General features: G+C 39.5%; 1 protein-coding gene across 2 annotated transcripts in view; it reads left to right on the top strand.

The window, feature by feature from the left end:
• Nucleotides 1–4,781: 4,781 nt before the first annotated feature.
• Nucleotides 4,782–23,840, top strand: part of SUSD6 (sushi domain containing 6) — a 56,937-nt gene continuing 37,878 nt past the window's right edge. The window contains exon 1 of one of the 2 annotated variants that reach the window (XM_032227941.1): nucleotides 4,782–5,285. The gene's annotated coding sequence lies outside the window, so the exon portion shown is untranslated. Of the gene's footprint in view, nucleotides 5,286–5,419; nucleotides 5,594–23,840 lie in introns of those variants that run through there. The other variant, XM_032227950.1, reaches the window with a different exon arrangement.

Below are 23,840 nucleotides of genomic sequence, written 5' to 3' on the forward strand. Positions count from 1 at the left end.
ACACATCAATATGAGAAGGCTATAATCAATATGTTGATAATACCTACTGGTAATTATACATTTCTATCTTAGACCAACCAAGTGATGCCATTGCAATTCTGTCTCAATGCCTGGAGGCTGTTGAGATGTGGATGAGTAAGAACACTGGGTAACTGGTCATATGTCCTATGCTAAATCCAACTTCTTGTTAGGTTGTCCTTGCTCCTGTGAGCCAATGGTTCACTATAATTTTTGCATTACTGCTGGAATTAAGAATGCCATTATGAATTATGTGTGTATTTACCATGATAAAAAAGTAATTTGGAGGATTAAACAAAATACAGATTGAAATACAAACACACAAACCCCTTTTATGTTCTCAATTGCAGTCAGGAAATGTATTCCAAAAGTTAGAAAATGAATAACAAAGTATTAATGTTTAATGTTTATTACACTTGTATGCCGCCCTATTCCCGAGGGATTCAGGGCGGCTAACAAACAAGGGGGGGGGGGAATACAACAACAAACGAAGACAAAAACAAACACAAAAAACAGATTAAAAACAACGCAACAGTCGCAACGATTCAAGTGGGGCTGGGAACTCATCAGCCCCAGGCCTGCCGGAACAGCCAGGTCTTGATAGCTTTGCGGAAAGCCTGAAGGGTGATAAGGGTCCGAATCTCCACGGGGAGATCGTTCCAAAGGGCCGGAGCAGCGACAGAGAAGCCCCCCCCCAGGGGTCGACAGTCGACATTGGCTAGCGGAGGGTATTCGGAGGAGGCCTAATCTGTGGGATCTAATTGGTCGTAGGGAGGTAATCGGCAGGAGGCGGTCTCTCAAGTGTAGTGTATTCTACATTAGAGATCTCCAACTTTGGCAACTTTAAGCCCTGTGACTTCAACTCCCAGAATTCCTCAGCCAGCAAAGCTGAGGAATCCTGGGAGTTGAAATCCACAGGTCTTAAAGTTGCCAAGGTTGGAGACCCCTGTTCTACATAACACTCTATGGCTCTGTTGAGAAAGGTTTCAGGTCAGTGATAGAGCTTTGCATATAAAATGTTCAAATCAGATTTTTAATTACTTCCAATAGGAATGAAAGAGAAGCTAGGAATGGCCATTGCCAATTCTTGGAGTAGATAAGATAGATAAGGGTTCTGTACAATTTATTTATTTCCAAGGCCTTGCTTGGCTTTGGAATAGCATGTTAATAGGTGGAGTCACAAGACAAAGAGGAGGGTTGAATGAAGACAAAAACAGTTTTTATTTCATTTATTTTAATCTACAGAGATCAAATACTGATTTCAATTATTCTCCTTGTATTTAATATTTTTCCTTCTCCACACTACAAATTACTGATTTGAGACAGTCTGGGGAATGAAAGTAAAGCTTCTGTAGCCATAGTGTCCCCTTAGTTCCCTGGTAAAGACTGAAATATTAACTTAAATAATAAACACTATACAAGTAGTCCTTGAGTTACAACCATATGTTTAATATTAATCTTTAATATTTAAAAGTGACTTTTAACTGTTTCTATTACTTATGACTGTTGCAGCATCTCCATGGTCCCATGATAAAAAAATTGGATGCTTGGCAACTGGCATGTATTGATGATGGTTGCAATGTCCTGTGATCACCTTTTGCAACTTTCTGATAAGCAAAGTCAATGGGGAAGCCAGATTCACTTAAGCGTGTTACTAACAACTGCAGTGATTCATTAAACAACTATGACAAGAAAGGTCATAAAATGGGGCAAATCTCATTTAACAACTGTCTTGCTTAACAATGGAAGTTTTGGTCTCAATTGTGGTTGTAAGTCGAGGACTACCTGTACAATACAGCAGGGTTTTCATTGATATAATTTGTTCTGGGTAGTTGAACGAGTACCAATTCTCTTAAGAGTGTTTTGGGTCTCTTTCCCTAAGATCAGAAATTATCACTTTATATACCTAAGCTCTTCTGAAGGAGATATGATTGCAAACAGCCTACTGAATTGGTTGGATCATTGCCCCCCCCCCCCTCCTGGCAGTATACATGTCTCACAGTCCCATCTATTTCTCTTACTGTTTGGTCAAAGGAATGGATTACTGAAAGGTTGGTACTACAGCCCTATCTAAATACAATCCCCCATTTAGAAAATCAGACTCTATAATATAATGGGGAGACTTTTTTTGACCTTGAAAGATATAATTAGCTTGTAATGACACATGTCTTATTTGTACTGTTCTAACAATAATTCCCCATTTCTTCAGAACTGTGTTTTGAGCTAGGTTTCTGGTTCATAATAACTATAATTGAGGAAAGAGAGAAAAACCAATCATCAAAAATGTTGAAAAAAATATCTCCCATGCTATCATTCAGTTGTGGCTTTCTTAAATGAATGCCCTTGTTTTCTTGGTAGGACTCACCCTTCATTTAAGCAATTAAAGCCATTCAAAGATACTATCTTAGGCAAATATACAAAGGTAAGAAATATTTGCATCTTTTGCCCACGCTGCTAAAAATAAACTTGTTTGGTGGTTGTGGTTACAGAAAGAACTTGGTTACCAGCTGATTCTTTTACATGGTAGGCATTTACTCAATGTTGACAAACAAGAATTGTACAATAAGGGATGCAGTGTGTCATAGCTTCTCTTAATAATGGCTAGTTTTCTTTTTTTTTTTTTTTACAAATTGTCTACAAAAATTAAACCATCAGAACATTGTTCTGCATTCTGATTTCTATCACATCTTATGATACTTTTTTTTAGGAGGCTGAAATCACATCTAATATTTGTAGGATTTACTATGTTGAAATTATCACAAGCTGAAAAGGCTCTGCTCACTATGATTTTGAAGTTTCGGATTTATTCAGGATTTGCCAGCTGAAAAACTTTAGGAGGGGAAGGAATGAGATGGAAGTTGAGATAGGGCACCATGACAATTAGTGAAATATGCTGGTGGAACATTCTGTCAATTGAGGCAGGCAACAACAGGGTAGAGCTGGGGGCAGAACTTGAGAGGCACATGGAGGAACATGCTTTAGGCAGTATTTTATATCCCTCTAATCCAGGGGTGTCAAACTTGTGGCGCGCGGGCCAGATGTGTCACATGCTGGCCATGCCCACCCCCAGTTTAACAAAGGGGGGAAAGTCATAATATGTCACGTGGTCTAATCAAAGATCATACTGTTGTGGTAGCATAACTAGAGCCCACGTGACACCAGAAATTGTCTTCCCATTGAGATCAGTGAAAGGAAGTTCATCCTAACTCAAAGTACACAGACAGATTTTATGACAACAGAATATGGGAAAGGATAAATGGGGAGCGGAGTCTATCTCTTCAGGAATAATGCAGGGAGCCAAAGGAATCAGGCATGTGGCCAGTATCAGGCAAGAGGTGAGTCTTATTGTGATCCTGTGAGCTGGACAGAATAACTTGCTGGCTATGCTAACAAACCCAGAAAATAGTGTAGTTCATCACTAAAACTGAGAGAGAGCTGAAGAAGCTTCTGGGATGAGAAGCAACTTCATAGAAAGAAAAACCAGAAAGTCCCGTTGCCTCTTGAACAAGCACTTTTGGGACAACCATGACCTGGTTGACTGAGAATCTCCATAGATATTCATCACTAAAACATTCCTTCCCCATATTTTACAAAGAGTTTGGAAAATTCATGTTCATCTTCATTGTCTGGAAAAGTACAAAGTTAGTAAACAAAATTATTTCTACTGATTTTGAAGAGTAGGCCTCCCCTTCTTATCCAAATGGCTGTTTTTGGCAGATAAAGATAAGAGGAGGGCTTATGGACCTCTATTGAAACAGGAAGGGGGCAATATGACAAAATGTGCTTATCATCTTCAACAACTTGCATACCTGTCAGAAGGTATATATAATGGAGGCATCTCTCTATCATGACATCATCGTCACACATCACCTTGGTTTCCTAATTACTTGCAGTGGATGCCACTGGGAGGGGCTCTAACACTATCTTGTTCAACCAAAAACTGGAACAGGATGAAGTCTGTTAATCAAAACAGAAATGGAACTCCTTCCAATGGATTATTCCAGGTTTGGAATAAAACCTGAATTTCTGTTTTACACTCACTTCTACTTGAAAACAATTCAATATGAGTTAGGCCTGAATGAAAAATAAGCAGATTTTTTGGCAGACGAAAGACTAAACAACTAGAGTGGCCCAAATCCAATTTTGCTTTTGCTGCAACAAGTTTTTTTTTAAACTGATCTAGAAAGTCCTGTACACCAAAGAAAGTTTTCTATCTCGCAAAGGGGAATTTTTATCGCGGAATGAAAGCGATGGGGGGGGGGGGGACAGGGCCGGAATTAAAAGGATAGGATAAATCCTCGGGAAGATTTCAAAACCAAGTTTGGGCTGTCAGCTTGTCCCTACGCACCACGCTATTTTGCATTGAGAAGCACCTCTCCTGGGTCGATGCAGACCCACGTAAAGGGCATCTCCCAAGTTTTGCTTACCTTGGACGAGAGAAGGGAGGAGGAATGTTTTATGAGGACGTCCCAAAAGTAAAAGGAATGCAAAACGGGGCCGAGTAGAAAATGCCGCTTTCTTTGGTTTATCCTGGATACGCGTCAAGCAAACCTGCTCCCTCCTTTACCCACAGCGGCCGTGGGGATCTCCCTACTCGGTGGCAGGCAGAGGGCGCGCGGGGGGGGGGGCAGAGTGCAGCAACGCTGGCAGTCCACGTGCAGCGAGGCTCTGGCTTAGTTGGAGCGGCCCCGCCTCAGCCACGGCTTCCCTCCGCCCCCTTTCCTTTCCAGCCTCTCATTTCGGCCTTTCGCTCGCCACTCACCGGCCCTTTAAACCCACGCGCGCTAAGGGCCGCCTCCTTCCCCCCCACCTCCTCCTCCTCGGCAGGCCCGGCGCGTGAGGCCCCGCTCGCGCTACAGAGTGGGGCGGAGTCAAGTCGGAGCCCAGGCTGTTGCTTCTGGCACCGGAGAAAGCCGGAGCAGCAGAGTTGAAGGGAGTAGGAGGGCAAAGCAGGCGGCGGCAGCAGCAGCGCGAGCGACCGGTGCCTTCTCGCGCGCGGGGTTTTCGGGCGCAACGCGGGACGTTCCGTGGCCGGGCCTCCCCCTTCGTCGCGCGGGGGCGAATCTCCTTGCCGTGAATGTTGGTTGCAGCGGCCGCCGCGAGCCCCTGCGGCAGGAGGAGACGGCTCCGCTCCCCTCCCCCCGCCGTTCCCAGCGCCGGGCAGCCAAGGGCACGCAGGCCTCTTGCAGTAACCGGGGCTCCCGGTTCCGTAGAATTGGGGAAGCAGCTGCCCGGGTCTGAAGCAGCCGAATTGCCGCGGCCGCTGGGTGAGTAGCTCGGTGGCGACTGGCGTGTGAGGAGGAGGAGTGTCTCGGCGGCGGGGGTGGAAGGCGCCTCCCTCTCTCTCTCCCCGCTTCGGTTCCTGGCTCTTTGTTACCCGAACGGGCGTTAAGACAGACAGCGCGGAAGGCGGCTGTTGGGCGCCACAGTCAAGAGTTGCTCGGCTGCTCCCTTGCCAGGCGCTCGCACCTGCTTTCCAGAGCCTGGGGGAGGGCGAGACTGCTGGAGGGCTTCCCTTTCAGCAGATGCAGCGGACGATGCCTTGCAAAGGTCAAGGGTGGATTGGAGAGTCGAGGTGAAGGTCAACATATGTGAATCCCTGCCTGCGTTTGGGGGGGGGGGTGTCTGGGGGTTGTCCGCAGTGGAAAACGGGCCGCAGTTTCCTTCCCGTTTTCTTAAAAGGGAGACCGGGGAGGTGGTGGAAATCCCCCCCCCCCTCCTTGCCTGGGAAACTTGGAAACTTGTCTGGACGAAACCCTGCGTGGAAAAACCAGATTTGGAGCACTTCCTGGAGGACGGTCTACGTCAACCAGGGAGATTCTGAAACGGAGATGAATTCACGCTCTTGTAGCTGTTCCGCTGGGCTATGGCTAAAGGGGAAAATCTTAGGCTGGCTGACTTCACAAAACAAGTATTATATGAAATATACTCGGAGAGGGTGGAGTGCCTTTCGGTTTCTTTGTGTCTCAATCTGCAGCTTGCTTAGGTGATGTTTTAGTAAATGTGGGCTTCCTGTGGCTCCATTTGTTGTTTTTAAAGAGAAAATTTCCTGATAACATCTTTGTTTTATGAGGCTGCAAAAATATCTAGGCTTTTAACGAAATTCTAAAGGTAATTCATATGCAGTTTCGGTTTTGTAATTAGCCCGGAAAGATAAAAGAAGGTGTGGGGGGAGGAAGTAAGTCTGTTATTGGATTAATAAAGCTAGGAAGAAATCAATTTCCATAACAGCCTTTTCTGAGAAGCTTTATGTAAGACTTGATAATTGTATCAAGGTAGTTGGTTACTAGAACAGAAACAAACAGTAGATCTGATACTGACCTTGTTTGACATGAATGTCAACCTGTAGCAATAGAATATATTCTAATGTGCTTAAATTGCAATTCTGAGTCAGACTTTTATGTAAATATGTATAAAGGTTGCATTTGCTTACTCAGACTTCACATTGAAAAGCCTGTTTTTCATCCATATTTTCAAAACATGCAAGTGAAAACCTGATGCTATCAAATGGTGATATCTCTTGGATACAGTACGTTTGAACATTTAATCGTAAGCAATTGTACTTTCTGTTCTAAATAGTACTGTCATCATTTATAGTGTTATATCGATCATTAAACTTACAGTATTACTCTACATCTCATTGCTTTAATTTATTCCTTGTAATTATTCTACTTTAAGATAAGGGAAAGAAGTAAGATTAAAGCCTAGAAGTTGATGTTTAATTCCCAACAATCTTATTAGTTGTAGCGTGTTGATGATTTCTTTCATAGTGGCTTACATTCTCATTATTTGGTTTTAAAAAAACATATTTCTGTATTGTGTTCTATCAAGTCACTTCTAAAAATAGTTTTGGTATATGTAAGTAAATGAATATCTATGGTATTCCTATAGTATAAATTTAACATATATTAATACGGATATATTCATGCTATTTTGTATTGAATTTACAGTATCTGTTAAAGTTTCTACATGATTTAGATATTTAACCAAATCAGTTTATGTCAAAGACTAAATGGTTGCCTGGGATTTTCTGTATTTGCATGTCTCTGAGGATTTACTTGAGTTGAAAGATTAGCTAGCATACATGCATCATGTCCTGTTAGCAAGAGCACTCTTACTTCTTACCTCTTCAGTACAGAAATTAGTGACAAATTTGAAGTTTAAAAAAAGCAATGGTTTTGGAACTTTGTAATTCATTCAAAATAGTTGTTTAATAGAGGTTTAGTGCAAATGAGTTTTAAACATGATTACGGCAAATTTAGGGCATCTTAAGTTTTAAACTTGATTGTCGAGCAGGTAAAGCAAAATGTCTGGATACTTACTTGTTTTGTATGCTCATAGTTGATAGTTATGAAGAACATATACTATCAATTTAATACATTTTGGTCTTTGCCATATTCTTAATGGTGAAGATGGAAACAAACTTGGGATATTTCCTGTTATTATGTTCCTTGTACAGTACAACTATTCTCACTGTCAATTCCTGGGTTGGGAAAATTTGCTTGACTGAACATGAAATTTGGGAGTAGGAGATCTTCTACAGAAAGGTTCTTTAATATGATTTACGTTTCCTTTTTTTTTGTGAAATGTTTATTTGGGGATTTCTGAATAACAGTATTGCATCAAATATTGGTCATAACTGGGAAAAAGCAAAATGTGGAAATAGTTGTTCAATTTCTCAGTAACTCTTAAGTCTTGCCAAGTCGCTTCCTTATGCTTTTTTTTTTTAGTCTTCCTGTTAATCTGAAACTTGTGTAACAAGGCTGTACTTGGCAGGATCCTTTCTATCATTGTAATTCAAATTTTTAAATTCTTTTTAGAGAGTGAAGTTTTATAGCACTATTGTAAGTTTATAGCATTCCACCATGAAAGAGTTTATCACTAGGATTTCCACTGGAGAAAATGAGTGGTGATATTATTTCAGTCTATTTCATCTTTAAGTGTCTACCCTGATTCCCATACTAAAGTGTCCCACAGTTTCTTGGGGCTGATCCTCAGAAGGGGAAATCAGCAAAAATTGCCTTTCCCCTCTTTTGTAATGGATATTTAGATTGGATACTCCAACCCTGTATTTTTAACTAAAGAGGATGTGCTTTTTGTTTAAACATAGGTTTTCAGCCTGTAAAGTTTAATTATACATTGACAAGGTTATTAATGATGTCTTGAAGGATAGTAGCTACATTTTGATGCTTTAGTCCTGAAGCGTGGCACGACAAAACCGCGCTACGCAAAATAGCGGAGATTAAATCGCGTCGCTAAAGCCGCGACGCCATCACCGCGCGTCATCACCGCCGCGACAACAGCGCGGTGACAGAAGGGCATTATTTGCCTATTCCTGGTGGAAATAAGAGATACAAGTTTAATAAAATATCAATAAGGCAGAATATCTGTCCTTATTCTGTTCTGGTAAAAGCAATTGTTATTTTCACCGCCTGAACCTTGAAACTCATAAATGGTGAAGTATGTGGAGGGTGTGAATGATTTGAGTCAGGTAACAAAGGCTAATCAAATATTGTTGAGACTTTTCCTTCTGGACTTCCTTTTCCAACTTAAAGAAAAAGTAGCTCTCAGACGTCATATTCAAGGGTTAATATTTGAAACTAACTCCTTGATATCTACAGTAAACTGGAGCAAAGTATTATAATTGCTGAGATGTTATTCCGACTTTTTGAAAAACACAAGAAGCATAATTTACCTATGGGGGGAAATTTTGATTTGAAAAAAACCCCAAGCATAACGAATTGTAGTTTTAAATGAGTATGGAGGGAGTTGGTATAGTTTTGATGATTTGGACAAAATCACATTGATTTTTAGCTGTGAGTGAATAATATTTTATATTTATTTTATAACGCAGTACAGAGTTAAAAATTGAAAAGGCAAAAATGTGATTTAGGCCACCTGTGTTTGACATATATAGGAATAGTTTAAACGCAACATTTTTTTCCCCTTGAGATTGGAATTTTTTTTTGAAGTAATAGTCAATGTTATATTGTAGTTAAGTTGTTGAATTACAACTTGGAAGACCCAGGTTCAAATTCACCCTCTCAGTGAAGTCTGTTCAATAAAGTTATTGTATTGGCAAAATTGAGGCTGGAGGCTGAGGAGATGAGCAGTTTCAAAATTTGATAAATAAAATAAACGTTTGTGGGGGAAAATATATAAATTTAACAAATAAAATGAATAAAATAGGTTGAATTGCAATTGTATTGTGACTATAAGCTGAATCCATGCATTTTAAAAAAAAGACTTCTTGTAAAATATTTGAAATGACCATGTATTTGCTTCTATTTGTATTCCATTCTTATTGAAACATAGACACAGAATACATGAGACTTCCTTATTGTAATGGAAATCTTAACAGTGTCTCTGAAAGGCAAAGTGCATCTTTCAAGGTTATCATACTGACTAATATGTTCCTGAGGTAAAAGGTAAAAGCTATTTTTTAAACATTTCTTAAAGTTTTGATTGTTAGGCACTTAAATTGAAAATAATTTAAGAGTATTCATATTTGTTCTTTTGCTTCCCCTACCTCAATTTGTTAGCTAGGAAATAATTGCGATAAGGAATTTTTATTATGTTTTGATTGCAGCCTTCCCTGAATATGTAATGTACTGTAATTGATCAATGGTATCAGAAGACTTTCTATAAAATATTCCTTTGTCAATATTTTTGGAGTTTGAAAAAATTCCATTTGCCCAAATGTTAAGTAATAGCTTTTAATATACTTTCAGTTTTTTGAAACTTTGATTATTACTTTTATGTTGAAAGAAGTACAGGGCATTTGAAAATAGACTCTTCATATACAAATGAGGTAAGGGCAGACACTTAAAATAGATTGTACAAAAAAACTCCAGTCATTGCTGCTTCTACATCTTCTACAATTTGTGAATAATTACTATTCATTATAATCAAAAATGCCAACAATTAGATTTGATAAACTTGCCATATGGTTGTGTATCATTAGCTAATGCTAATTCTCTCTGACAATATTTTCTACTAGGAGTTGAAAGATTTATGTTTTAAACATACATTATATGTGTCTAATGAGTCCAATTTTTCCAAAATAAGATAGACAAAAATAAGTACAGTTTTTAATGATACAATGTTGTTTTGTAGCACAGAGAGCGAATGAAAACAGGAAACGGTTATGAGTACTTGTTCCATAGTCTAAAGTTTGCAAACAGGATACTTTTATTGGATCAAAATAGCTCATTAACGGTTACCTCCTTTTGTTTAATGTTTTCCTAATATACAAAAACTTTGGAAGCACTTTAACATTTTAGAAACTAGTTTTTTCATTTATATTCTTATTTTCTTTCATACTGTATATTCTATGAATGCCATGAGAACTAGAATTTGTACAGGAAAAGAATTTGCATCCTGTATCATATGAGTGCTATTTACAGTTTTCCTGGCTTCCCCATTGAATGTTCTTGTTGGAAGTTGGAAGTAAAGGTCCCAAATGGCAATCATATATCCCTGGGACACTAGCAGTTGTGCGATTCTTGTATTTCCTGGTTGATCATGTTGCTAGAAAAGGGAGTGTGTGGTTGGAGCTATGTGGTGGTAATTGCCTCTCTGAGAAAGAAGGCAATCCCTCTGTGAAAGAGGTGGTGATATGCCCCCTTCTCAAGATTCTCCTTGGACAATGTTCATAAAGTCTGCAGCCTTCCCATTTTAGAGGAGGTGGTTGGGCCTCAGCTTCAGAGAACCCGAAATGAAGGGGTGTCCAATTTGAAAAGTACTAGTTCCATCTTTATTGTAAAGTGATATGGTATTAATAGAATGTTGCAAGTCTGAAAGCATGTCTCTCACCCACCCACCCCTGCTTTTGGAATTCAAGAAACTAAGGAAGGTCCTTTCTGAAATATTTGCCACACCCCTATACCTTCTGTGGGATCATCTGCCTCTTATCTAAACATTGTCTAATCTGCAGCTCTTCCTCTTAATCTCCCAGGGCCAGTTCCTCATAGCATACCATATAAATACTATCAACTGTGGCATTGTTTTAAATTACCTATAAACTTTGGGAGTAGAGGGCATACTTCCGTCTTACTTAAGTGTGTAATTCCAGTCAAATGTTATGGAAGAAAGAGCTTGACTCCATGGGAGTTCCAATAAGGAGTCATATAGGGCTCTTTGTTTCCCCCCATGCTGTTTATTAACTTCATGAAACTAAAGAGAGATGTTTATTTGCTTAAGAGCAAGCCATTGTAAGTATAGGGCTAATATTTGATACCTTACTGTTGTGCACTAAACTGAAGATGTTGAACCAGCATTAAGAGCAGTGATGGCGAACCTTTTTGCCATCACGTGCCAAAAGCATGGGGGAGCATAGGTGGAGTTGTCTATGGGCACAGCCACACTCATAATTCTATGTGCCTTCCCCCCCCCCCCATGCATGCACACAACCTCCCCCCGTGCTCCCCTGCTTTTGGCACGCAATGGCACGGTAGACCCATTTTTCACCCTCCCCAGGCTCCAGATTCTTTATAGGCGCCCGAGGAGGGTGAAAACTGCCTCCATGCCAGGAGGCCCACCGGAGGCTGAAAACAGCCTGTTTCCTGACTTCTGGTGGGCTCAGAAGGCCGCAAAATCATGTGCGCGCCAGAGCTGAGCTCATGTGCTCACCGATATGGTTCCACATGCCACCTGTGGCACACCTGCAATAGGTTCGCAATCACAGATCTAGAGGGTTTATACATCTGGATAGGGCAAAATACATTTAGATTCTATTTTGTGTGCTACTGTATACCACCCAGAAGTCCTCTGGGATTGGCTGCATTGCACATTGACAAATAATTCCATTTTTTCATATCTTAACCAATTACTCTCTCTCTATTAAGTTTTTCCAATTTAAATTTTTTTGTGTTGCAGTTTAATTTGACAGAGTGTAATGTTATTACATCGGCATATTCTTAGTATTTCAAAATGTAATATATGTGTTTTTAAAATAAATCAAATCTTAAGTTGTAAATTCATTTAACTTTTTATTAACCCAAATTTGCCCAAGAATATCTAGTGAGTTTTGTGGCTGAATGGGAACTTAAACTTTACTCCCCCCCCCCTATCAGACAATTCAAGTAGTTCTTGACTTACAATAGGTCATTTAGTGACTGTCTGAAGTTACAACAGCATTGAAAAAAGTAACATGATCACTTTTCACGTGACCATTCCCATGGCCACATGATCAAAATTTAGACTCATGTTTATGGCAACTCGTATTTATGATGGTTGCAGCGTCCATGAGTCATGTGATCACCTTTTGCCAGCTACTGACAAGCAAAGTCAATGGGTAAGCCAGATTCAACCAACAAATGGGATACTAATTTAACAACTGCAGATTCACTTAACAACTGCAGCAAGAAAGGTTGCCACAGAAAGGTTGCCAAGAAAACTCACTTAACAAATGTCTCACTTAGCAACAAAAATTTTGGGCTCAGTTGTGGTCGTAAGTCGAGGACTATCTATATACTTTTTCCTCTGATTCATGAAATACAGTGGCACTAAACTCCTTACAAGGGGAAAGACTAACCACAGAATTCTGAAATTGTAGTGCCTGTTGGCTGACATAGCATGCAAATTTGGATAGTTAATGCAAACTAATAATGCAAAGCAATAATTTCATTGTAAGTCTATCATGGGGCAGTTCAGATTTTTTTTATTTTTAAACATAAAAGACAACATAAAAAAATTCTCATCCATTACATACAGCATGTCGTTTGGTTTACAAGCGTTTGTACATCTATATTTTCAATTACATATACAATCACAGATTTTCCGTCTAATGTACCTCACTTTCATTGTACAACATATATTCAATTACAATTAATATTTCTTTCTTTTCAACGAACCTAATTCCCTTGCATTCTTGATTGTCTATTTAATAACAATATACCTTTATGTAATCACTTATCTCATTCTGAATATTTTTACAGTGTAAAAGAAATTACCAACTGTTTATGTTTATACATCACTACTCTTTCAATTATGCATAATCCCGCCAATCATCCATCAAGTACTGTATATACTCGAGTATAAGCCTAGTTTTTCAGCCCACTTTTTGGGCTGAAAAAAGCCGCCTCGGCTTATACTCGAGTCAGTGAAAAATTTGCCCGAAATGGAGGAGAAAAAGGGGCGGGGCCATGCCATTGGGTGACACTCGTGAATGGCCCAGTGCCCCTGTGAGTTTCCCCTCCCTCTGTGTCAGTTTGCCGTGCAGCGCACACCGCACCATCCCCCCTCCTCACGTTCTAATGTAATGCAGGGCTGTCTTACGATTCCCCTTCCTCCCCCTCCTGCCGCTCTGCAACGATGTCCCACCTCCTCCTTGTTATGGCAAGCAGCCACATAGCGATGTCCCACCTCCTCTGGTACAGTGATCCAATGATAGGAATCACTGTGCCGTGTGTCATAGGAGGCGGGACATCGCTCCCGCGGCTGCACGGGACATCATCATCACAGCGGGACATCAGCATCATGAGGTGAGTGAAGTATTTCATTGAATACACCGCTAGTTTACTGTTTTTCTTTGAAATAAATATTCAAAAACATTATTGGTATCTATTTTTATTTTTGAAATTTACCGGTAGCTGCTGCATTTCCCACCCTAGGCTTATACTCGAGTCAATAACTTTTCCAGTTTTTTTGTGGTAAAATTAGGTGCCTCGGCTTATATTCGGGTCGGCCTATACTCGAGTATATACGGTATGCTTATGTTCATTGTTGTCCTTGTACATCATACATTCAAACAAAAATGTTATTCCTTCATTTTTAAACAAAGTATTCTAAATACTTCATATATATATATACCAATCTTACATTACTTCCTTATTAAAACTATTTATCAACAACAAGATGTCTTTATAATATACATCACTACTTAGAGTTATGCATAATATCACCGATCCTCTATAGCAGTTCAGATTTTTAATTTCTGGATCTTTCAGCAAGTTGCTTAAATTGTATATACATATTCTCTGGAGAAAATATTCAAAGGAACAGACTGAATATTTTTCTGATGAAAATATATCAACAGGCTTTTATCAGGAAAGTGTTGCCAGTAATTGTAAAAAGTAAAACTTTTGGTTCTGAGTTAGCTCCCTGAAACAAATTACCTTGGATATTTGTTTGAAGGAATAACTGTTAAGATTTTGTATTTGTGTTTGGTTTCTTATTCTGGAATAATCTGATGGATCTGTTGTTTCTGTGATGAGTTTGTAAATAAGTTTTGTTCACTATGGAAAGACTTCCTAATATGGTTCTGTCAGCAAAGTTAGCTTATGGTGAGGAGGTGGGAATTCAGGAGCTATGCTAAAAAGAGCATACTAGCTCACTTTTATTTTCAACTTGGCCTCAGCTGACATCTGACTGCTTTCTGTTTGTTGGCTTGTTGCTGCTTATGGAAGTCATTACATTTAATATTGATTAAATGATAGAGTATACATTGCAGCTATCATATCAGATTATCGGTTTGGGCAGCAAATTAAAAAAAGTTGAAGAAATTACTTGCGTTGGTATAAGCATTGTTCTTGATTGCAAGAAATGTGAACATTTTAAAGTGAAAGGATGAATTATCCTTTCACTTGTCAGTTGAAGTGTGCAAGTTGCTGTTTCCAGTGAATTAATGACCCACAATCCAGGTGTGCAAATGTAAGCTCATTAATGTTACCTTGCACCTTTATAATTGAAACCTATTCTTGCCCTGTTTAGGTTTTTTTTTGTAGCTAATTATGAGGGATGATGAAATAAGAAACTGAAAGCTAAGATAATGGGGGAAGTATGATTACCTGCTGTAATTCTCCTTACTGGGAAGTTGAGATTAGAAGTTTTAATGTTATTTCTCAAATGAATCTATTTAGTTTTGAAGACTAAGGAGGTAGTATGTATGGAGAGGCAGTTGTAATAAAAGATAAAAATAACATGTGCCTGGTCCTTTAGACATTTTGAAGTCACATTTGGTGCTTTTCTGTATATATAATCCCAGATAATCATATCTTAAATCAGAATATATATTTCATTTTAGTCAAATTCTGTTATATTGTATAAATACCTAAAGTCTCTGTGTTTTATTTTTAGCTCATGTATATTTGAAGATCTGTGGAAGTTAATCAGAAAATATTTCATTAATATTTACCCCTCTACCCTGTTTCCCTGAAAATAAGACCTCCCAGGATAATAAACCCAATTGGGCTTTGAAGCGCATGCACTAAAATAAGCCCTCCCCAAAAATATTGCAACACAGCAGCAGCCATGAGGTGACCATGCTCACCGCCTCCTGCACCTCAAAAATAATAAGACCTCCCCAAAAATAAGGCCAAGCACTTATTTCGGGGGGGGGAAATAAGACCCTGTCTTATTTTGGGGGAAACACAGTAATTGTTTTGTGCTCCTTTAATCACATCCATTAAATATTTTAAGTCTATGCTTCAAATTTGGCTCAAACTATTAGCTTGTGATGAGACTATGACAAAATGATTAACAGATTTCCATAGCTAATGATTTAGAGGGCCATTATTTTGCCACAGCTGTAAAGATATACATGATTTCTGTAGTCTGGATAAACTTTGGTATCATTTGAGATCTACTAAAAATGAAATTGTGAGTATCTTCAGTTTCTTTGTGGAAAATCTAAATTGTTTGGAATACAGATTTGGAGTGCAGAACTAAAGATCCAGTGACACCAGGATTGTACCTAGCAGGGGAGATATTATTAAAAGGATGGATGTTGCTACTTCAGTACAATTCTTTCACACTCTTTCTAAATCTGCTGTGGTAGACTGGAAAGCATATTGTAATTTAAATCTTATTATTTTAAAGGAAACAGCTGAACTCAGTTTAGCCTGAAGATAAGCTCTTTAAGCCATATTTTTCTTGAATCAGCTATACAGACCAGCACCTTGGTGACCTTGGCTGATCTCAAACAACTAAACAGGGCTGAGTAGCTTTTTGATGGGAGACTACAGAAATACTAGATCTGTAGGCTAAACTGAGAAGTTAAAAATGTTTTGGAAAGAGGCAATGGGCAAATACGTCTATGTTCTGTTAAGAAACTGTTATGGATGCTTGCATAAATAGAGCACAACTTAAAGGATATTTTTTTTAAATCCCTTCCCAGACTCAAAAGGCATCTATAACCTTCTTTCAGAAGATCTCAGAGAGCTATTTTGATCTAGGGATGGTGATACTATACACTTCAACAACAAAGTGTAATTCAAACTAAAAGACTGAGGTTTCTCATATACATACATACATACATACATACATACATACATACAATTTTAAGTATTTGAGGTAGTGATAAAATATAGGTGTCTGTTTACTTTTTCTACGTGTTTATTATATCTCATCTGCCAATATTCTTGAAATGAAGATCAAATAATTACATTTGACATACATTGAAAAAGTCAAACATCTCACATCCTGTAAACTGTTTCAACACACACAGACCATCTCCCAGGACGCAGCTACTGTGTCTCCCCAAAAATACAACATGTCCTCATAATACAGCCATGCCACATTTTTCTGGTGGGCAAAAATATAAGCCCCTTCCATCTATAAGCCCCCTGGACAACCCCCCACTTCGGTCCAGGCAGAGCGCCGCTCACCAACCTAGCAGTATCTTGAAGGTGCCAAGCTGTGGGAACCTGGGGGGGAGGCAAAGGTGATCGCAGTGCTGGGTGCCTTCGGGATACCGCTAGGTTGGTGAGCAGCACTGTGCCCAACTGAAGAGTGAGGTTGCCAGGGCACCTCCGCCGCCATCCCAGCCTGGCTTTTTCCGCGGCTTCCAACGTGAGTCTTTCGGCAGTGGCTGCTCTGGGCACACGCTCTATGGTTGTGGGCCAGCTGCCTGCAGAGCGTACAATCATAGAGCATGTGCCCAGAGCGGCCAGTCCCGAAAGACTCGGGTTGGAAGCCGCAGAAAAAGCCAGGCTGGGATGGTGGCGGTGGAGGTGCCCTGGCTCCGTTATGAGAGCTGGGCCATGCATCGTGAGGCTGGGAGATGAGTGAGCCCCCCCTCTCCAGCCATGCAGAGCGTCATTCACTGGCATTTGAAATGCGCCAAGCCACAGGAACTGGGCGGCAGTGAACAGGCGCTCACGTGGCTTGGCGATACCCCTAGGTCAGTTAATGGTGCTGTGCCCGGTTGCAGAGGGGGTTTGCCGGGTGGCTGCTCGTAAGCGTGGTCACTTCATGGCTGTTGTGTTGTGCTGCTGCGACTGCGCAACACAGCCATTCGCCCATGAGGCTGTACCCGACTCAGAAGAGAGCAGCCGCCCGGCAATAAACCCTCCCCCCCTAATAAAGCCCAAGCCATATTTTGTAGATAAAAAGAAAATAAGACCCTGTCGTATTTTCAGGGAAACACAGTATAGGGCATTGCATGCCATAACAACTAGACACAGAGACAGTTTTTCGCCCGTGCCATCATTCCCACAGCACTGTCTTATGCCTAAGGATATTTACCCATGCACTATGGCTGTATTACTACAGTATTATCGTTCTTATCTTTTCTACTGCCTTCTTCTATTGGTAACTTACGATTATATACTTTGTTGCTTGTATGTACACTGAGAGCTTATGCATAGGAGACAAATTCCAATTTCAGTTGGTCAATAAAATATTCTATTCTTAGTCCTGTTCATTTCTGTGGGGTATGCTTATTTTTTCATATGATTATACAGATTGATATTTTTAGGTGTGTCAGGATATTTTATGGTGACCGACTTTGAAATAAAATGAGATTAATTTTTGAAAGACTACCGTGTTTCCCCCAAAATAAGACAGGGTCTTATTTTCTTTTGACCCCTGAAATAAGCGCTTGGCCTTATTTTCAGGGAGGTCTTATTATTTTTAAGGTGCAGGAGGCGGTGAGCGTGGTCACCTCATGGCTGCTGCTGTGGGGCAATATTTTTTGGGGGAAGGCTTATTTTCAGGGGAGGGCTTGCTTTAGTGCATGCGCTCAAAAGCCCGATTGGGCTTATTGTCTGGGGAGGTCTTATTTTCGTGGAAACAGGGTAGTTGGTAAGCTTGCAAGAACAGTATTTGGAAAAATATTTATTGTCTTTTTTATTCTCCTGGTTGATACATAGACATTATGCATGGTTTTGATCTGCATGGTATTGGAAAGGGCCACTTCAATGCTGAAATCCAAATTAAAGCATTCCTGACAAATGGCTGTCCAACCTCTGCTTGAACATACCCAGTATCAATAATTTGCTCACTTTTCTTGATACCAATTACACCAACTACAGGTGTTTCCCATCTGTTACTTGTGTATTTGATTTATTTTTTTCTAAGTGAAGAACTTTTGCATTTGGTGTTAATTTAATTCTGATTTTTACCCATTTTTAATTCTTTGGATTCTTTGGAAGTTTACTTTTTCTGTTCATTATCCCAGTTGTCTGTATCATCAGCTGGTAATGTTGTGGGCATTGCACATATGTTATTTGTGTATTAGCCTCTATTTGCTTTTGGCAACTGATGTTGCATTTGAGGTCCAAATTTTACTTACATAACAATATTTGGAAAATATATTTGGATAGGAAAACTGTTAGAAATCACTTGGGTTTTAAAACAATAATGTTCCTCGGCAAAGTAGTGATAGAGTCTAAACTAAATTAGTTGAACTTAAAGTTTTTTAATTTCAGGGAAAACTTGACTTCGGTCTGTGTTGCCTGAATTCAACCATTGTAAAGATCTAGCAAATTCCCCTTTATAGGGTCCTGTTTAGCAAAGGGTGATATTTTCCAAGCAAATTAGTTGTAGATGTGTGTTTATGACCAGTTTTTTTTTAAAATCTCTTTATACTGCTGATTTCAGTGGTGGTCTGGTGTTTTAAACTTGGGCTGAAAGTATTCCAAAGTATTTTCTTAAATAAATTAATTTGGTTGTCCTACTCAGATTTCTAATTATCTATAGGAACTATTGTCTGGCTTGAAAGTTAGCTTTGATTTATTTTAAGACTTCTTTGCAGTTTATTCTGAATATCCCTTTAACATATATTATTCGGGTAACGTAGTTGATTTTTCTTCAATATAGAAACACTGAAGGGTCATTTTAAAAAGCAATGAAAAGACTTTGTTATAGATAGCAAAAATAACTGCATATCCAACCCTGCAAATTTATTGAAATAACTGTAATGAACTACAAACATATTTGCCGCCAGTGTGATCAATCAGATCAGCAGATTAAGGATTTGTAAAGAGTCTAAGTGATAGTATCATACTGGTGAGATTTATCATGCTGGTTGTAGAGCAAAAATTGAAATCTGTTGGTTTGCTTTCTTTCTAAGTAACATCAGATCATATGTACAAAGTTGCATTTTATTAAGTACAGATGACAGGGTACTGCTTGTTTCTGGGGCCATGATGAAGATATTTTTGAAAATAGGAACTTTCAAAGTAGCCTCTATAATATCTATAAGAGTAAACTAGCCAATGATAATCCTTTTTTGTTATATGACAATTTATAGCAACTGGATTAAAAAATCAGATTTTTCAAAATCTTTTCATGCTGAACGTAGAACATTTTGTGGTATCTGAAAGATTTTGCAATAAAAAATATCTTGATTGAAGTGAGCTAGGCAATCAATTCTACAAAGCCTTGCAAATATGGAACCAAGAGAAATTGAGGTTTTAAGAGGGAAATACTGTTGGGTGTTGATTTGTTTCTGGTTGGTCTATTTTGAGATACTGTAACATCACATGGCAGGAGTAGGTGGAAGAGGTATCTAAACTTTTCATTTTCTATCCAAATGGTGGGGCACGATTTCCTCTAAACATCAGTTGTCATTGTGTATTTAGTACAAGTCATATAGTATTTTTAGTAAAACCAGCAGATGTTTTTCTAGCTCTGTGCCCATTTCTCTGCTGCTGTCTCCTGGTCTTCTTTTGTTCCCACATGTCCTGCCTGCATAAGTGTGTGAGTGACAATGTGGGCAGAAATTGTTCATATGCCTCAAGTTATTAGTGTGCATTTAAGAATACAAAAATCATAGACAGAGGAGCTGCTTGCAATGTGTTTTGCATTTTCCAAGAGTTCGGTGATTATTAGATCCTGACTTCTAACATGTTTTTTTTAATTGAAAATCTTCTCTTTTCTGTGCTTCCTGCTGCTGTTCAACTAAGGCAGCTAATTTCTTAATGGGCAGCTAAATTTCCACTCATTATTGCTTTCATTTATAATAAGTCTTATCTGTACATATTCATGTGGCTTTGAATATGTTACAGAAAGGAGTGGCATAAACTATTTGAGTAAACCTATACTGTCGGAATAAATTGTGTGTGGTTTTCAGTTCATTGATCTCTTGTATATGTTTGTGTGCACCTTCTAGACAGTGTTGATGCCTGGCAACTGCCTGAGCAAGTCCCTGCAGTTTTCTGGCAAGATTTTGGGTGTGGTTTACCAGTGCCTCCTCCTTAAGTGAGAGAGAGAGGGAGAGGGAGAGGGAGAGGGAGAGGGGGAGAGAGAGAGAGGGAGAGAGAGAGAGGGAGAGAGAGAGAGGCCCAAGTTCACGTAGCTGACTTTGTGCCTAAGACAGGAATAGAACTCATGGCCTCCCAGTTTCTAGCCTAGCACCTTCATCTGCATATCAAACTGCCTATTGTATATATATATAGTCCTGAATTGTTATTCTGAATTAGAAACAATGTTTTAGACTTTTCATATGATATATAAGAGTCTATTACAGTACATGGTCAGATGAAAGTAATCAGGAACAGGAGTTAAGTTCAAAGCACTACAAGTTTATTACATGCTACCTATACACAAGAATCTGATGATTGAGGCAAATTGGTGCTAGATAAGAGTCAATGGACGTCACGGAGGGCAGTGCGTGTGGGGGGATGGGGGGGTTGGTCTCTTGTTGTAGTGTAGTAACTCCAAGCTGATGAAGTGTTTGACGCCATATTCGTGCTCTGCCTGATCATCATCTATTACAAAATGTATTTTCTGAAGTTAGGATATGTAGGATGTTGTCATGTTCCCAAATCCAAGAGGGAAAATACTACAAGTAGTCCCTGACTTACAACTGTAGTGGAGCCCCAGATTTCTGTCATATGTCATGATGGTCATAAGTCAAGGCACTCACATGCCTGACCCAGTTTTGCAACATTATTGCAGTGGATTTTAAGCTACTGCCTCAGTCATTAAGCGAATACCATGGTTGTTAAGCAAATGCCGTGGATGTTAAGCAAAGTGGTTTTCATTGTAAACTGGAAATAAATATTAGTTTCTGGCAAAAAAAACGTAAGTTGAGGTAACATGACCATAGGAAGCTGCAAACGGTCGTAAATGTGAGCTGGTTGCCGAGTGCCCAAAATGAGATTGCATGACAGGGGGAAGCCGTCAGAACTTTGAATCTGGGTCACAAGTATCTTTTGGGAGTCTACGAAATATTGAACAGTCAATATGCAACCTATTGTACGTCAAGGACCACCTACATTTTAAAATCCAGACCTTAATTTAAAATATTGCAAACAAAATGGCTTCTAAATAATCTGTAGATCTATGCAACTTTGACTTGCGCTTGAAAATGTGCAAAAACCAAATGCCTGGGAGGGATTTTTATATTATTATTTTTGAGTGCAGCATGCTTATTTCACATTATAGTTTTTTTATTGCCTTTCCTCCTTAAAATGGAGCTTGTGGGTAGCAGGTTCAATCTAAAGCAATTGAATAAAGCCCAAATGATTTATCATCCACCCCAAACCTTTGAAATCAGCCAGGTAGAATTTGCCTTTGAGCAGCCACTTTAATTTAAGCGAAGGATTGCTGAAATGTTTGATGATTAAATTCCTCCCTGAGGAGTTTTTGAATCTAGACCTTTTCTGACTCTAGCAACATTTTTTTGCCCAAAAATAAAATTGTGGGATTTGTATTAATTGAAATAGTTTATATTTCCCCATTCTAAATGCCACACACTACCTACATTGACAAACATTCCATAAAGTAAAGTTCATAATATACTTTAGTAAATAACTCCTGTACTTTGTTCAATTCATTTCTCCAAAATTATTTGCGATCAAGACACCACAGTGCATTATTCAGTAGTTTAAGAGAGAAAGCTGGTGAACTGTATCTTCTATCTATGACTTTGACTTTGGAAAGCATTCATGTTTCTAAACAAAAGGAAGTGTGCTGATCTCTGGCTACTTAAAAGGAATTCATGGGTTCACTTGAAGAAGACAACTGTTTTCAAAGGGACTCTTACTGGCTGTTACAGCAGTGACTGTGATTTGTGTACTTTGGGGCAACAGGGGAGGCAAATATTAAAGTGACCTACTGTACTTGGCCATGGGAACTCATGATCTTGAAAGCCTATTCAAGCAGCGTTGCTTGACTTTTACCAATTATTGTGTTGACTAGGGTCAGCATTTTTTATCAGCGGTCTACATTTTTATTGCTTGGGTGCGAAAACATGTCACATTTTCTTCCAAATGAGGAGGGGGGGAAAGTCCTTTTCATCTTAAGGCAGTTGCAATTGTACTAACCTAAGTGATGCGGTGCTCAGTGGCTAAAACGCTGAGCTTGTCAATCAGAAAGGTTGGCAGTTCGGTGGTTCGAATCCCTAGCACTGCATAACAGAGTGAGCTCCCATTACTTGTCCCCGTTTCTGCCAACCTAGCAATTCGAAAGCACATAAAAAATGCAAGTAGAAAAATAGGAACCACCTTTGGTGGGAAGGTAACAGCGCTCAATGTGCCTTTGGCATTTAACCATGCCTGCCACATGACTACAGAGACGTCTTCGGACAGCACTGGCTCTTCAGCTTTGAAACAGAGATGAGCACCGCCCCCTAGAGTCAGGAACGACTAGCACATATGTATGAGGGGAACCTTTACCTCTACCTTTACCTTATGGAGGACTAGGGCAGTCTTCTCTAGCCTGGTGCCAAATAAATATTTTGGAGTAAAACTTCCAGTATCCTTGTCTGGGGTGTATGGCAGGTAGTCCAAAATATGTGGAGGATATCAAGCTATCAGTTCTGAGCTTAGGATAAGTAATAATGTAAAGCAGGTTTCTTCAACACAACATGCAACGCAATCAATATATTGCCTGACTTGGTTTAGCTCATTCATAAGGCTGTAATTCGAAAACTGCCATAAAAGTACTTACCGTATTTTTCGGAATATAAGACGCACCAAGGTTTTGAAGAGGCAAATTTAAAAAAAAGGTTTTTCCACTCTGCAAACCTCTATAGCAATAGCAGTTAGACTTATATACCGCTTCATAGGGCTTTCAGCCCTCTCTAAGCGGTTTACAGAGTCAGCATATTGCCCCCACAGTCTGGGTCCTCATTTCACCCACCTCGGAAGGATGGAAGGCTGAGTCAACCTTGAGCCGGTGAGATTTGAACTGCTGAACTGCAGATAGAAGTCAGCTGAAGTGGCCTGCAGTACTGCACCCTAACCCCTGCGCCACCTCAGCTCTCAAAAACAGTCAGTTTTTTGTGTAAACAGGCTTGTTTTATTTTTTTTAAAAAAGGGCATGAATAACCGCTTATAGAGTGTTCCTGGGTGGGGTGGGGGTGGGGCAAAATTGAGCAAAAAAAGTCCAATTTTTTGCTCATTTCTGCCTTCCCCATCCCCCAGGAGCTCTCTGAAAGCCGGCTATGCACGGCCATTTTGGTGAAGGCGGTGGGGTTTTGGGAGGCAAAAAAATGCTATATTCAGTGTATAAGATGCACCCAGATTTTCAGCCTATTTTTTGAGGGAAAAGAGTGCATCTTATACTCCGAAAAATACGGTAATTGCAAATTGGTGAAATATTACTTCCTATTTGAAAAATATCAAGTATCTTATCACTTTGGAACTGGATGC

This window comes from Thamnophis elegans, chromosome 1, assembly GCF_009769535.1.
Source record: "Thamnophis elegans isolate rThaEle1 chromosome 1, rThaEle1.pri, whole genome shotgun sequence".
Lineage (NCBI taxonomy): Eukaryota > Metazoa > Chordata > Lepidosauria > Squamata > Colubridae > Thamnophis > Thamnophis elegans.